The sequence below is a fragment of the Canis lupus genome, chromosome X (genome assembly GCF_011100685.1).
Source record: "Canis lupus familiaris isolate Mischka breed German Shepherd chromosome X, alternate assembly UU_Cfam_GSD_1.0, whole genome shotgun sequence".
NCBI classification, from domain to species: Eukaryota; Metazoa; Chordata; class Mammalia; order Carnivora; family Canidae; genus Canis; species Canis lupus.
Genome location: NC_049260.1, coordinates 90,122,190 through 90,134,069, shown reverse-complemented (window position 1 = coordinate 90,134,069; position 11,880 = coordinate 90,122,190). Strand labels below are relative to the sequence as shown.

The following is an 11,880-nucleotide window of genomic DNA, read 5'->3' as shown; positions in this document are numbered from 1 at the left end:
AATAAACCTAACCGAAGAGGTAAAGGATCTATACCCTAAACTATAGAACACTTCTGAAAGAAATTGAGGAAGATACAACCTCTATTGAGAAGGGAACAATATAAAAATACTTTAAACTGCAGCATAAGGAGTTAAGACTTGGTGCAGGAGAAAAAAAAAATTCTTACAAAGTATTACAGCTATAGTGAAAATCTTCCTTGGATACTTTTTTTTAAGATAGTAAAACTCCCTATATATGAAACAGTTGTGAATAAAGCTACAAGAAAGAAAAAGTCTCAAGAAAGGTCCTTCCTGGCCATGAATATAACTGGTTCTAAAATAAGTAAATTAAATCTTCTCCAGAAGTCAGCTCTGCTGTGGAATGAGGCAACTGGCAATTGGAAATGTTTGGTTCTTGCACCATGGGTGAGCAGCTCCCACTGAGGTCCAAAAGCAACCTGAGCACTAGAAAGCTCTGGATTCATCTCCATAGCATTAACATTTTTATTGCTTTATGATCCATCCACATCCATATAAAAGTGATTTACTCCCTTGGTATGTGCAATATAATACTAAAGAATTAACACTGGAACAGCCTCAGGGGTCAATTAACCCAAACCTAGAATTCTAAGCAGTAGAGATTAGTTTTTGGAATGTCTCCCAATAATTAAATCTAGCAATGAAGGTGATTCCACCACTTTTCTAAATACTCTGTTTTCAATTCTTTTAACTATCACTGAGTCCAATCGCCTCATGTATATAAAAATCACTTGGGGATGACTATAAGTATTTATATTATAGAAGACCAGAATATGCCACCCCAAAATATGATTGTAGGAGCCCAGAATATGCTACCCTAATTATGTCTCTTTGGCACAGGATTATTTTTAGCTGCTTATTTTGAGAAATAGCAGATATGAAAGAAGCTCTGAAAATAGAGTAGAATTTACCCTTTGTGAGGGAAATTTACATTTACAAAGGAAATCTCCATTTGTAAGGGTTTCTCTCTTTCAGTACCAGGAAGAGAAGAATGACTCTAAATCACAAGAGAATCTATCAATGGAGAAGGCCCAACTTAACTCTGCCTAACAAACCTTATCATTGTTTATCTAGCTTTTCTGGCTCACCTTCCCATAACCAGCCTTCCCCACATACTTCTGTTTTAGCTGAAGATGATTTTTCTTCAGAGGCAAATTACTTTATTACTTATAATACAGCAAACAGAATGTGGCCTTCAACAGATGCCTTATGGCCTTGCCCCATGTTCTCCGGAGGTGGGGGGGTGATGTAGAGGTCCCTGATGAATGCATGTACAGGTATCCATGTTGCTAGAATCCAGGTGGCTGAACCAGAATTATCTTTGCATCTCCTAGCATTCATTTTAGCCAGGCTACCACCCAGAAGGTGCATCAGTCAGGCCTACCTGAGATTATTGGTAGGAGAAAAAGACACATAATGCCAAGAAAGGTCAGGGAAGAATCCTGAATTTTCCAAATAGTTTTATAAATTTTCACTTCCCTTTTCTCTGACTATAACCCAGGAGGAAGCCAATAGATCAACCCATTCTGGAATGGCCACTGAAAGAGAGCAGAAGTTACCACCCTAAAATATGTCACTTTGGCATGGGGATTATTTTGAACTAAAACCAATCTAAACCTACCAGATTCAGGAAAAGCTTTTTACCTCTCCCCAACTGCCTAAATTTACATTGGAAAGGGAGGGGGAGGGGCTGTACAAGGAAGAGAGATATTGCTAGAGATACATTTTTACATGAGAAACTTACCTGCACAACAGGGCAACCTTTGTTTCCCAAACATCTCTTCTTACCTTCTTGCAAATGGCCTTCCTCCCCTTTGTGTCCCCAGACCCCTCAGGGTGTTATGGAAGGCTCAATTGCCTGACTGCCTTATGGTCTCATAATTTTATTAGTCTATCACATGTATGAAATTAAATTTGTTTTTCTCCTGTTAATCTGTTTTTTTTTTTTTTCAGTATAATTACTAGACTGGGACACCTGGGCAGCTCAGTGGTTGAACACCTGCCTTTGGCTCAGGTCATAATCCCGGGGTCCTGGGATTGAGTCCTGCATCAGGCTCCCCGCAGGGAGCCTGCTTCTCTCTCTGCCTATATCTCTGCCTCTCTCTGTGTGTCTCTCATGAATAAATAAATAAAATCTTAAAATATAGATATAGATATATAGATAGCTAGAAATAATTACCAGACCAAAGAACCTAGAATAGAGTAAGGGAATCTTTCTGTCCCAATACTATATTCTGCAACCAAATTATCTTACTATAAGATATGGACCAGGAAGAGATAAGATAGGTAGAGTCAGAAATAATTTTTAGATGATTTTTTAAAAATACATTCTACTTCTCAATGATGCCAGCAGCCTAAAGATACTTAAGGACATGAATGTCCATCAAATACCATGATCACCAGCTCATTTTTGGATGACATTTATGACAAAAGGCAAACTATTGTCAGACTATAGATTGCTTGGAAAGTATAACATGGTAGTTTTGACTTAAAGGTCACAAATGGGTGGCCAAAGTTTTTCATCTACCAGTCGGTAATCTTCTAAGTGGTAGACCAGATACCTGGGACATTGGCAGCAGCCCAAAATGTAAAAAAGATTCATTAAGGGTCATGTTGGCCACAGATATTAAGATTACCTTGAGTTCTGTCCACTGAATGGAGTAACCACATTCACTTTTGTTTTTAAGTAGCTGGAACTAAGACTGAACATCAGTAGTGGCTCAATGGACACCATAATGTTTTACTTTAGTTGAGTCCTCAGTAAATCAAGCCTGGAAATTTAGGAGAATATCTGTAAATCAAGAACCCCATTTAGCTAGCAGTATTGCTTCATGAATGCAGTGGAATTGAGGATAATAATTCCTCCAAGGGTGTAGCTGACTTTTTTTGATATAAAGCCAAATGCTATTCCAGCCAGTCCACCTATGCTCTTGACTATGCCATTTCCTTTCAACTACTGAGGCTTGTTTGGTTCTTAACTTGTTAAATTAGCCTGTACATATTTTAATGTGTTCATTGGCTATTTCTATTTATTTTCTGTGAATTGTTTGTTTGCATTATTTGCCTACTTTTTTATTCAGTTGTCCATTCCTGTATTGCTTTGTTGAAGTTCTTTTTATGTTTTCCAGTGAGGATATTTAAGCCCAAATTTTTTTTAAAGAATTCTTTTTTTTTAAGATTATATTTATTTATTTGACAGAGAGAGTGAGCACATACAAGCAAGGGGAACAGCAGAGGGAAAGGAAGAAGCAGACTCCCCACTGAGCAGGGAGCCCGATGTGGGGCTTGAACCCAGAATCCTGGGATCATAACCTGAACCAAAGGCAGAAGACAGGTGCTTAACTGACTAAACCACCCAGGTGCCCCAAGTCCAAATTTTAAGCCACCTCTTTTTCCTGGCTATCTCCCATGTATATATGAGATATATGTGTTAATAAACATTTTTCTTTAGTTGTTCTGTCTTGTATTATAGGATCCCCATCTAAGAATTTAGAAAAGTACAAGAAAATGATTTTTTTCCTCCCCTACAATATACATAGAAGTGTTGTCAGGGACTAATTGTCTCTGTGTTTCTCTAAGATTCTCAGGAGAAACTATGACCTACACAAAGATTATTACCCTTGGTTGTGAGGCTGAGGTAAGTATCTCCTACCTTGCAAAGAAAAAACATTTTGATCAGAAAAACAGTGCTTATAGCCCAGTTATGGCCTGTCTGTGCATGTGTGACCAACACATGTGTGACCAACAATAAGGGCTATTGACTATGGAAATAAACACAGATGTTTAATTAGGCTGAGAAGAAAGAAATCAAGGGTGACAAAGGAACAGCACAGTTTTTATAAGTTCTGGAGGACAAGAGGACCTAAAATGTAGAGAGACAGGGACTGGAAGCTAGGAGACAGTCTCTAACATCTCAGGTCTTTGATTATTTATTACCTAGGGTGACATGCACTTTCCCAAAGCTAATACTGTCCTGTCATAATCACTTTGTATTTCTAAGGAGGACTCTTTCTGCAAAGTTGAAGGGACAGAGTCTCTCAAAGAAGGATGAATCATTATTAGATAGGTCAATTAGGAGAATCGCAGGATCACAGAATTAGAAAGGGAACTAAGAAGTTAGACCAGACTTCTCATCTGAAGAACCCCTTCTACAACATCTGGGCTTGGTGAATATTCAGTTTATGCTTGAATATTTTGAGTGATTGGAAGTCCTTTGGAGAAGGAAATGTAACAGTCTTCCTTTCGTTGAGCAGAAATTTGCTGTTAGTTTGCTATTATTTCCATAACTCCTATGCATTAACTTTACTTCCACCCACAGAAACTATAAAAGATATTGAACCCAAGTCCATGTGCCCAATGTGCAGCAAAGTCCATCACCAAGACATTAAGTATGCAGCAAGAAAAGAGTTTATCTGAGAGGTAACCAAAGGAGATGGTGTGGAGGCCGAGAAAAATTAAAAGGCCATCCCACCTAAAGTTTAGCATTAGCACAAGTACAGCCATCTTAGGCCCCTGTGAATAAGAGCTGAACTTTATGGGAAAAACTGCAGAATGTCCTCAATGTCCTCGGCAGGGAATCCCATATCAGAAAGACAACAGAGCCCACACCCTTGGTAGAAAGTCCCATATTAGAATGAGAACAGAGCTCAATGCCCTTGAAAGCCCCAGATCAGAATGTAAACAGAACTTGAGAAATTCCTCCACCCCTTCTGAAAATCCCCTAGACCAGTCTATAAAAAACCCAGCTGTAACCCACTTCGAGGTCCAAGTCCCTGCTCCGCTGTGTCAGGTACACTTGGACCCAAGCTCGAGCTTGTAAATAAACCCTCGTGAGCTTGCATTGGTGTCGGCTCCTTGGTGGTTTCTCGAATTCGCAATCTTGGGCACAACAATGGGAGGACAAGCCTCAAATATGCCTCCCTGAAGGGGGAGAGAACATGTTTTTTATAACCCTAGAGGTTAAGATTACATATATATTGATGAAAAGGGTGGAAAAACTCATGATTGTTCATGAGGAGAAATGGACCATGCACACTGAGGGAACATACATGTAACATATATCCCATGTTCACTTTGGGGTGAAAACTTAACATCAGAATGTAGAAAAATTCAGCCCGACTTTTGGAGGTTATTTTAGGACAAGGAGAAGGGGCTATGGGCATGTTCTGAGAGCTATTATAAACTGGATGGAGTCTTGGGCTTGTTATTTCGAGTAAGGAATGCAAGACCTTGCTTGTTCATAGGCTGGAACCATATCAGTTGACCTTAAGTCCAGGCTTCTACAGAGACAGCTAGTGAGTTTGTTAATGGGGTTGGAAAAGACACAATAGCTGGGCCACCTGTGGCTCAGTTGGTTAAGCAGTTGACTCTTGATTTCAGCTCAGGTTATGATCTCAGGATTCCAAGGATAGAACCCCATGTCAGCCTCCATGCTCAGTGGGGAGTCTGCTTGAGGATTCTCTCTCTGCCCCTCCCCACTCAAATAAATCAATCTTAAAAAAAAAAACCCACAATAGCTGATTGGAAGAAATAGTTCTCTGAAAATCAAGCTTTAAATTTTCTGCTAGTTTCTGCCTCATTAATCATATAAGTCACAGTTTCAATTCCCCCGTGAGTTATGATCATCCCTCTATCTTGAGGAATTGGGATGATGACTGCTCTGGCTATTTCCTTATCTCTTCAGGTGAGGTAGATTTTGGGTAAGAAGTTTTTGTAAATCTTAGCTGTAAGCAAAATTCCTTAGATGATTAATATCCCTACCTGCAGGGCTAAGCAGAAGTTTCTAACCTATAGGTCACAGCAGCAAGGGAAATAGAAGCAATATGAAGTCAAACATACTAAATTTTTCCCTGTTACAGATATACATATAATCCCACTTTCATATGACAGTTCTTCAAATGTTTGAAGATAGATCTATTTATTTCAGAAAGAGATAATGTAAGAATTAAATTTAGAATCTGTGTAACACACTGCCACATGCATATACAGAGCTGAATAAGTTGCTCTACATGTATTTTACTCAGCACAATCTCCACAGTAGACTATTAATCCTCCCACTTGATAGACTTCTATCAATGTGACCTAAAATCCTATCCCACCCCACCCATCCTGCCACAGGTCATATGATGGGACATCACATGATGGGACATAACAACTAAAAATCTCTGTTTTTCATACTGTTAAGCCAAAAGACCCTCATCCTCTCCTTGATACCATAATCATTGACCTTTAATGAAAGAAATTATGACAATATTGCATTTTACCTGAGCCCTATGCTCCCGGAAAATAGAAGGTTAAAGGAATCTACCACTCCCTTGTTTCAGAAAACATCTTATTGTGAAGAATTATCCTTTCCCATAAGACTTAGATAAGATTCACACATGTCCTGCTAGTTTATCTATGGCACGACCAGACACAGGTCCTCAAAAGTTCCATTCTTTGCCTCATAAGTAATCAGATGAACTGCCTGTCTTGTTTTGGAACAAAACGCTTGCTAACCAAACTTTTGTTCATACTCTGTCCTTCCCCTAGGCCTCTGAAGGCTGGCCTACCCTCAACCTGAGCAGGTATAAATAGGCAGGCCCCAGGGTAAAACCCTATCTGATCTATGATATGATCATGCCACCCTTTCAACGTACTTCCCCACACCTTTCCAGCTTTGTTTACACATCTCTATAAAAGAAAACTTTTTACTTAACCCTTGAGATGCTTCAGAGATCTTATGGTCACAGCCTTCTCCTTGTTTGAATAGTTCCCCTTCCCCATTGCATTAGCTTACCCTCATACCCTCAATAATCCTTTTGAATAAAGTCTCTTCTCACTAAAGGCAGGATTTGTTTTTATTTGTATTTGATATTATGCATATCCTTACTGAATTTCATTTTAGTTTTAGCCCATCATTATGGTCTGTCCAAAATCTTTTGAATCTTAATTCTGTTACCAAGCATCTTAAATTTTATGTTACCTGCAAATTTAATGTGTACCTTCTATATTTGTCTTCAAATTGCTGATAAAAGTGTAAAATGGGATTATCAAGATCAAAGCTCTTCAGCAAGACACCTCCCTTCAATTTGACACTGAACTACTGCTCATTCTCTTAAGATATAGTGACCCAACCACCTCCAGATATTCCAAAAAATTCTGCTACCCAGCTCACTTTTTTTTCCACAAAGCCACCATGAGGCACACTGCCAAACATCTTGTTTGATATATTATATACAGATATAATCCAGGTATATTATATCTGTGTATCCCTAGATATAACTATTGTAATAACTATTACTTTTTAAAAGATTTTATTTATTTGAGAGAGAGAGTGTATGTGCACATGAGAGAAAGCAAGCACAAATGGGGGGAGGGACAGAAGGAGAGGGAGAAGCAGGCTCCCCACCCAGTGGGGAGTCCAACCAAGGGCTCAATCCCAGGACCCTGGGACAGGACCTGAGCCAAAGGCAGATGCTTAACTGACCAAACTACCCAGGTGCCCCAACAACTATTATTTTAAAGACTCAGAATCTTTTACAGCTCTAAAGGGGAAAGAAGAGCACTAGACAGGTCTTTCTCTCTCTCATCTTCTTTCTGTTTTGAGAAAAAGGAACTGAGATTTAGAATTATATGTACCAAAATAATATTACTGATAAGGGCCAATTACAAACTGCCTAGAATCTCTGTTATTCAGGAAAATCTAATAGTTTAGCCTGTTTGCTCTCATGTCCAGGGCTGATTCAGTTTAATGATGAAAGTGTGACTTTCGCAACAAATACCATACATTTGTCTAGGGTTTTGCTAGTTTCTGATATTTGTCTTGAGCAATTCTAGCAAAACAGGCTGCCTTTATCCTTTCTTATATTCTTTTATTGAGCAAGTATGGCTAAAAGTTTGTGACTTGGTAGACTGTATCAATGCTTTAAGAAAATGCTTCCTTTCAGCCAAACATATCCATAGATTTTCCTACCTCTATTTTTTTTAAAGTAAACTCTATGCCCAACATGGGGCTTGAATTCAAAACCTGAGAGCAAGAGTCACATGCTCTACTGACTGAGCCAGCCAGGAGTCCCTCCTGCCTCCATTCTTGCCCTCTTGATATATGCTTGTGTTGGGAAGAAAAAAACCTCTATTGTTAGAGGTTCTTTTGGCTGGTCTAAGAATTAAATTGAAATGAGATAGATCAACAGAAAAAAATCAAATTTAATGACTTAACTCTGGGGAATACACGTAAACATGAATGGTTCCAAAGGTAGACAAAATGAGGTGTGTCATCCTGAACTAAGAAGAAGGGGTTAGGAGTCTGGGAGTTCAAAGGGAAGGAAAGCAATTTACAAGAAGATGAACAAGAGTAAATGCTTGGTAAACTAATGATTGCTAGGCAACACAGAAAAAATGAAATACAGAGAGGAATTTTACCAGACTTTACTAAATTTCTGTCTGCCATCCCTAGTTCATATTATAATGTAGTTATCTATGGTGATTGCTCTCTGGAGCAAGTCTTCCATCTAAATTCTTTTAGGCAGTTAGGAGGGAAGATAAAAGTTTCTTCCTGATTCTTTTGTACCTTATTTGTTTTCAGTTTGAAGTAATCTGTATGCCAAAGTGGCACATCTTGGGGCAACTCATTCTGAACCAATGCCTACACTCGTGAAAGAATACCTGAAAGGAGAACACAGGAATTAGATCTTCCTAGTAATGTGGACAGATATTAGTTGAGAAGAACTAAACCCTCAGTAGAATGACATACTTTAACAGATAAATTTTATAAATAGTAAACACATATGAATACACTTAAACAATAAAAAGAATCATAAGTTACAAATGTAGATTATAAGGGTACAATGAAGAAATTTTCTTTGACGATCCTTCTGCCCTTAGGATATCTCTTGAAAGTTGAAATGACTGAAGAGGAGACTAACTCTTTTGATTATATAATTCAATTCACATATTTTCTGACCCTTGGAAATATAAGCAGACACTTTTGAAATTAAGTCTCTCAGGAGATATACAAGCAATACCACAGTGCATCTATACGTCTCTTGAGGAGATAACCTTTCATTGTTCTTCTTTCTATTTTAAGGTATAAATTTATATGAAATTCTCTCCAGACTGTGTAAGTCTGTCCAGACTGTTGTGCTACCTTACATGCATGTGAATGTGATAATGCTTATGCAATATTAAATTGTGTTAAATTTCTCTTTTCTTTATTCATACAGAGGGCTCTATTGCTGGCAGGATTTTAATTTCCGTATCAGGTTGTAACTAGAATATATAATCCTTCCTTACTAGAGTATCAATAAAGGATTTATTTTGATTACAGTAGTCCTGAATCTCCACATTACTCCTGAATCACTTCCTTATTTCATGATTTTGGTTCTATGGCTATGAAGGAGGAAGAATAATATTCCTTCTATTCTTTTAGGTTCTTGACTGAGCAACTCTCCTCTCTCATAGTAAGAGACAGATTAATAGGAGAAAAGCAAACAGAAGATTAATAACATGCATACCTCCTGTATACATAACAGATACCCAGGAAAATCTTATAGCTTCCTAAAATGGTCCAAGCCACCACCTTAAATCCAGCTCCAGCTAAACACAAAGGAAGATGGTGCGGGTGGGGAGCCAGTTATGGGAAGTTACCAGGAAAAGCACCGTAAAGGAAGATATGGTTGTTATACAAATTTAAGTTGCTGCCTTCTCCACTGATAAGAGTTTCCAGAGATTTAGTTATCCTTTTCTTCCTGGTACAGAGAGAGAGAGACACCCTTACAAATGAAGATTCTTTTTATAAATACAAATGTCTCAGTCAACCAAGAAATCAAAGAAGAAATAAAAAATTATCTTAGCACTCTCCCCACTTTTATTCAATGTAGCACTGAAAGTCCTAGCTACAGCAATAGACAACTTAAAGAAATAAAAGGCATCCATATTGGTAAGGGAAAAGTAAAGCTCTCACTATTTATAGATAACATGATATTATATCCAGAGACTCCACCAAAAAACCACTAGAACTGATAAATAAATTCAGCAAATCACAGAATACAAAATCAATGTACAGAAATCTGTTGTATTCCTATACACTAATCATGAAGGAGCAGAAAGTGAAAATAAGAAAACAATTTCATTTACAATTGCACCAAAAACAATAAAATATTCAGCTCTTTGAGGAAGACATGGTCATAGCTATAGTAGAGTTCTGGACACCCCACTTTTGTTTCAGACTCACTGCTGTTTGCTTTCACTGAGGAACAACTTGGTGAGGAAGCTGTGCTAAAGGCATAGCTTTTAAAGACACTGTGAAGACACCATGGAATCAGAGATGGTGATTCATAAAACTAGAATTTCTTTAAGCAGCCACAACAAAAAATCTTTGGAGAAAGTATGTGCTAATTTGATCAGAAGCACAAAGGAAAAGAATCTCAAAGTGAGAGGACCAGTTTGGATGCCTACCAAGACCCTGAGAATCACTATAAGAAAAACTCCTTGGTGAAAGAAGGTTTAAATAATTGGGATCATTTTCAGATGAGGATCCACACGTGACTCATTGATTTGCACATTCCTTCTGAGATTTGTAAACAGATTACTCCCATCAGTATTCAGCCAGGAGTCAAAATTGAAGTTGCCATTGCAGATGCTTAAATCAACCTTTTTAAGAAATTGATTATCTGGTGTTAAAAAAACACAATAAAATATTCAGGAATAAACTTAACCAAAAAGGTAAAAGACCTATACTCTAAAAACTATAAAGCACTGATGAAAGAAATTCAAGACAACATGAAGAAATGGAAAGACATTCCATATTCATGGACTGGAAGAAAACATATTTTTTTAAAATGTCCATATTACCTAAAGAAATATGCATATTTAATGTAATTCCTATCAAAATGCTAACAGTATTTTTCAACAGAACTAGAACAAACAATCCTAAAATTTGTATGGAAACACAGAAGACCTCAAATAGCCAAAGCAATCTTGAAAAAGAAAAACAAAGCTGGAGGCATCACAATTCCAGATTTCAAGTTATATTACAAAGTGGTAATGATTAAAACAGTATGGTACTGGCATAAAAATAGACACAGATCAATGGAATAGAACAGAAAACCTAGAAATAAACCCACATTTATATAATCAATTAATTTTAGACAAAGGAGGAATGGGCAAAATGCAGTCTCTTTAACAAATGGTGTTGGGAAAACTAGATGACTACATGCAAAAGAAAACCGGACAACTTTATTTTATCATGCACAAAAATAAACTCAAAATGGATTAAAGACTTCAATGTGGGTCTTGAAACTATAAAAATCCTAGGAGAGAGCAAAGGCAGTAATCTCTCTGACATTGGCCACAGCAACATTTTTCTAGATATGTTTCCTGAGGGAAGGAAAATAAAAACAGAAAAACAATTGGGATTACATCAAAATAAAAAGTTTCTGTACAGTGAAGGAAACAAGCAACAAAATAAAAGGCAACCTACTGAATGGGAGAAAATGTTTGCAAATGACATAGCTGATAAAGGGTTAGTATCTAAAAAATACAAAAAACTGATACAACTCAACCCCCCCAAATAATCCAGTTAAAAATGGGCAGAAGACACAAACACACATTTCTCCAAAGAAGACAAAGAGATGAGCAACAGACACACGAAAAGATGCTCAACATTACTCATCATCAGGGAAAGGAAATCAAAACTACAACGAGAGATTACTTTCATACCTGTCAAGATAGCTAAAGTCAGAAACACAGGAAACAACAAATGTTGGCAAAGATGTGGAGGAAAAGGAACGCTCGTGTACTGTTGGTGGAAATGCAAACTGGTGCAGCCACTGTGGAAAACAGTATCGATGCTCCTCAAAAAATTAAAAATAGAACTACCCT

At 37.6% G+C, this 11,880-nt stretch overlaps 1 pseudogene; it reads left to right on the top strand.

Annotated features, from left to right (window-relative positions):
- Positions 1-8,238: 8,238 nt before the first annotated feature.
- LOC106558400 lies at positions 8,239-10,644 on the top strand (annotated as a pseudogene).
- Positions 10,645-11,880: the final 1,236 nt, after the last annotated feature.